We start from the raw sequence: 5,836 nt of genomic DNA on the forward strand, positions 1-5,836 counted from the left end.
TGTTGACAGTTATAACACCGAACCTTTGACTTGTCAAAACCTGGTCTTTCACCAACGAATTTTCTACCAGTTTTCTTCATAAACCTTTTAACTCTTCTTACAATCATTGCCATCTGCCACTGCAGATCCATCTCCTCCAGATCATCAGCATCGATCTGATCATAGTCTTCGTCTAAAGTTGCAGGATCAACGATTTTACCTTTAATGTAATTTTCGTAAGAAGCAATGAAAGATGCATAGAGAGCAAACTGCTGTTCAGCAGATTTAACACTCATGGGCATCTGAGAGTAGTTGTTGTTCGGAACACTTGAAGAAAAACTACCCTTTGTTGTTTGAGGTTTAGAAGAATTTGTTCCACCAGCTACGAAACACACATCACCGTCCATGTTGAGAGAAACATGACCATCATGAGTTGAGTTAGAGCTCGAGTCTCCCTTTGAGTAGTAAGCAGATGATTCTGACTTCGAACTTGAACTTGAATTAACTTTCGCACCATACATTCCCGGATCCTGAACCTGATCAGTTGGTGTCTCTTTACGAACCATGTTAAGTTCAAAAGTTCGTAGTTTGTTGACTGCTGTTTCCAAGTCATAGTCGGCAAACTCTTTATCTTCTCTCATCAAGACAGTGTACATCTCCCATTTCGGTGGGAGAGCATCAAGAAGTTTTTCTACAATCTCCTCTTCTTTGTAAGCAATGGAATAATTGCTGAGTTCGGTCATCAGGTGATAATATCTCGTGATGATATCATCAAGTGATTCATTCTTCAAATACTTGAACACCGAGAATTGGGTTTTGAGTAGTTTAATCTTGGATGCACGTATCCCCACATTACCTTCAAATCGGTTTTCAAGTGCTTCCCATAACTCTCTAGCGGTTTTATACTTCCTGAAGGTGTGAAGAATCTCTTGTGGAAGAGCCATTGTTATCGCAGCATGAGCTTTGCTTTCAGCCTCATACATCTTCTTTTCTTCCTCTTCCATCTTGTTGTTTTTCTTAATTTGTTCACGACCCTCATACAAAGCAGTTGGTGGAATGTATCCATCTTGAATGCACACCCACATCTTAGCATCTTGATATTTAACATACTGCTCAAACCGATCTTTCCACGCCACGAAATCGGTACCCTTAAGCATTTTCGGTGCCTTAGTAGCTGAACCCGCTTCCACCTCCATTTTTACCAGTTCCGTAATATTTATGGAAGTCATCTTTCACAAAACGAAAACACAAAGAAACCTGAAAAAATAAAAATTTTATTCTGAACAGTACTGTAGGCGAAGTTAAAGTTAACTTCGCTTAAGTCTTATCTTCGGTTGATTTCTCAACTTCGCCTGATTAAGTTAAGAGAACTTGTGAGGTAGGCGAAGTTGTGGATAACTTGGCTTGAGATAAGCGAACTTGTGAGATAGGCGAAGTTGTGGATAACTTCGCTTAACCTTATATCTTCGCCTAAACCCTACAAACAGTAGCGGCAACTTCGCTTGATGAACACGATGATTTTGCAGGTTTGATTTTGACGTTTTGCGAGGTATGCGAAGGTGTAATGGGTTGTTTATGATGGTGGGAGGTGAGTAGGACACAAAAATTCGGTAAACTCGTCCCGCGAATAGTCGAACGGAACGATTTCTACACCCGCGTGATAATCCCGAACCACACACGGAATAGCTCTGATACCAATTGTAGGTTCCCAGCCGGATCTACACGGAATATCTCGTTCTACGTAGGTGCGGAATCTCTACGTAAGACGATACGAGCGTAGAAGACGATACACGTTAACACAATCAAACACACGTTACAATAAACAAAGACACGTTGTATTGCAACTGGAAACACGTGATTCACTGATCACCGATTACACAAACTCTGAACAACTCATAAACTGATTCCACTAATTCAGCCGTAACCTAGCCGTATATAACAGACGACAACTTCGCCTAACATGTTTAGGCGAAGTTGTCACTAACTTCGCTTGTTCCACAAGTTCGCCTATATAAGCGAACTTGTGAGCTAACTTCGCTTAATACAAAATACAAATCCAACTATCTCGATTACAAACACTAGACACTGAACTACTGACATCATGTACCAACAATGTATCATCCATAAATGTCAATATCTCATGTCCTGTAGTTGCATCAACCATCGAATTTATATGTGGTAATGGGAGGAGGTCCAGATCACTATTGGAGACCAAGTATTTACGATTGTTTGTACATAGTTATTTGCAAATAGATAGTGACGTGGCCCATCACGTCGAAGTAGGATGGAGTAAATGTGGGGGGGGCTACAGGAGTTTTATGCAACAGAATATTCCCAACTAATTTTATGGGAAAACTTTATAGCATCGCAGTTAGACCTGCGATGTTATATGGAACCGATTTTTGGGCCATCAAGAAGTTACATGCGCGTAAGATATAGGTAGCAATATATGAATGCTAAGGTGGATGTGTAGGCACACAAGGTTGTACCGAATAAGAAGTGAGGCTTTTGGGGAGATACTGGGGATGGCTAGCATAACAGATAAGATAAGAGATGGGAAATTGAGATGTTTTGAATATGTGAAGAGAAGACAGACGACGACTCATTTTAGATCCGTAGAACTATTACTATAGAGGGGATGAGGGGTAGATAACGACGTAAATTTACTTTGGACGAGATGAATAATCCTGATTTGCTAGACATGCACCTCTCCGATGACATGGTTAAAGATAAGAATTCTTGAAAACGTAGGATAAAGGTAACGACTTTCAGAAAGAATGTAGAGTTTTTGGTTAGAAATATGTCTCGGAGGATATTCTTTACCACATTTTTAATGCTAAATGATATATTATTATAATATTTTATTCTTAAATTAGTATTTTATAACTTATACCTTATTATTCATTACTAAAATCACAACTTTTATTTATCTATTTATTATTATGATACCTGTAATTATTACTAATATTTCCTATTTATTTGTTATATTTATCTGTTTTTGTTTATTATGTAGAGGTTTAGAGTTGGGGTTTCTTTTAGTTGGTCTCATGCATATGGTTTTTGGAGTCGACGGTCTCTCTAGAAACAACTTATCTACTCTTTGGGATAAATGTACAGTTTGCATACATCTCACACTCCCCATACTTACCCTACTTACAGCTTTACTATTGGTGGCATTTTTACTACTTATGGTGGTGGTGGTGGTGTTTGCTATTGCTTTATTTAATTATTATTAATTTGTTAATTAAATAATAAAATAAGGATGAGAGACAAAAATAAATGAAAAAGAATATTGGGTCCACATAATTATAAAACGTGAGGCTAGTTGTTACTTATTCATTAGCTATAGATTTTTGTTTTACCTATATTTTAGATGCATTTATGTTATATAAGTTTAAAATGTTAGTATATCATTATCTTAATATATTAAATTAATAGTCCTGACAAGTGGACCCACGAGCACGGCCCAAAACAATAACAAAACGGGCTACGAAACTTATTCTCTTAATATTATGGGGCTTTTTGGATTATACGATACATTGAAAAGGGATTAGGGTTTGATTAGGTTTACTTTGGAATAGTTGAATCATAAATGAAATTCTCCCCTTTTCCGCCTCGCCTCTCTTGATAATGCAACCGAGTCCAATTCGTGATTTGCTCTTCATAAATGGAGATTCGGGGTTTGATTTCCTCTTTTGTAATTTTTGATTTGTTTCCTTGTAAAATTTATGGTTTACGTTGGCATTTTTGCTTCAAATTGGTCAGATTACGCGATGACTTAACACATGTTTTTTTAGATGTTGATATCAGTTCATGTAGTTTGTGTGTACTATAATTTAATCATTTCTTGTCAATCTACATCATGTCGTGTAAAGAAATCGTTCGTACATTTCTTTCTTGTAGTCTTTTTCCATCTTGCTTTTTGGTTTTTAGTTCTCATAAATTTAAAATTCACTTTAATTTGAAATAGATTAAAAACAGTTTAATGAATATCTGCTTTGTGATATAGTTTAACTATCTGGGTGTCTTCGAAGAACAATTCTAGGAAACTATGTCGTTATAATTGTGAAAGAGTAATTCTATAAAACTATGTCCGTTTTTGCTAACTTTAAATCTCAACCATTGATTAAGATGATCCAGTGACTATTATTTATTCTTAGCATTCCTATAAAACTACTTGTTTTTAGGGTAAGGTTATCCTAAAAATAAGTAGTTTCCTATTATAGGAATAAATCATAGTCATTAGATCATGTTAACAAATGGTTGAGATTTAAAATTACCAATAACCGACATAGTTTTATAGAATTGTTCTTTCACCATGATGTGTAATGTCAAATGTCAAAAATATGTTGGTTTTTACCATTCCTATGAAACTCCTTATTTTTATTCGAACACTTTATATATATATATATAAATATATATATATACACACACACACACATATGTTACATAACACATCGGTTGAGGCGGAGAATAAATCATTCTTTATAAGGAGGTGAATACCCTCCCCATTTTAACACTTTTTAGGTGGTAATGGTAGTGGAAGAGAACGAATCCACAATTATGGGTGCTCAGGTGAGAGTATGCTTTGGCCAGTACGAACCAACATCGCCTTACAAATATTTGTTTTTGGTTGTCCAGGTAGAGCCTTTCGAGGAGGTCACCCATCTTGATACTACCTTCCTCTTATCACGCTTAACTATGAAATTCTTCTCCCCCATTTTCATTAAGCCCCCAAAATGTATTAAGATGAAGAAGATATCCACCATTCATAAGAAGGCTTTGTTGTCCTCTTCAACTAATGTGGAATGTCACATGACATGTGCTCTACATAATCAATTATGTACTTATGATATGATTTTGAAATAAAAAGACATCTATCTTTGTTATATTCATAGAGTGAACGATCCATCATCATTTACTCTGATCTATTTGATTTATGTACTATTTTTGTTCATTGTATTCTAATTAGCCAGTATATTGTTTCCTTTTTGAGCCGGTTTTCAACTTTCTCAACCGGTTAAGAATTCCTCATTTTGTTTTCACTATGAAAATTTTAAACTTTTTTGCCATTAAAAGTTTAGGATTTTTATTCTCTTATCTTCATCTTTTGGTTAAGAGTTTTGATTAGAATATTTATTCTTTTTGTTAAATGTTATTTTGTTTGTTAAAATGCTATTATCTTTGTTTTTATGTAAATATACATGGTCTAAGTTATTTTTATAAAGGAAACAAAAATAAGAAAGATGAGAAGGATTTATAGCCACACAAAAAAACCTCTCAAAAAAATTAAAATAAATAAAAAAATCATAACTCAAAATTTAATAACAAAACGAAAAAAGTCATCATCATCGTACTCAGTATATTCCACCAATAGCAAAGCTATGGTAGGGTCTGAGGAGGCTAAGATATAGACAGCCTTACCTCTACCCCATAAGGATAGAGAGGATGCTTCCGTTGAGACCCCCGACTCGATAGTAGTTTTGCATCAAGCCTTGGACATAAGGCACATAACACTCAATCATCGGGACACCGGCTGATCGGTGCATGTACCCTTGTCTTTCGGCTATCAACGCCATCACATGATGTCTGACTAACCTTCTGCCACTTTTAACGTTATTTTCACGAGATTAGTAAAATAACGTCAAAATTAGTGCAATTTCACTTTTTCCCACCCGAGGGTTCACACATATATACATTATATGTGCGCACCGCAAGCAGGGCGTAAAAACAAAAATGGTTTCACTTTCTTTCTCGTTCACAAAAAAAAAACAAAAAAAAACAATGGTAAGTGAAAAAAGTCGTTGTATCTTATTGTTTATCATTGTGTTTTGTGTTTATTTTGTTATTGATTGTG

This window comes from Bidens hawaiensis, unplaced genomic scaffold (genome assembly GCF_021521415.1).
Source record: "Bidens hawaiensis isolate Kalapana, Puna unplaced genomic scaffold, B.hawaiensis_p1.1 tig00023643_1, whole genome shotgun sequence".
In the NCBI taxonomy this organism is placed as follows: Eukaryota; Viridiplantae; Streptophyta; class Magnoliopsida; order Asterales; family Asteraceae; genus Bidens; species Bidens hawaiensis.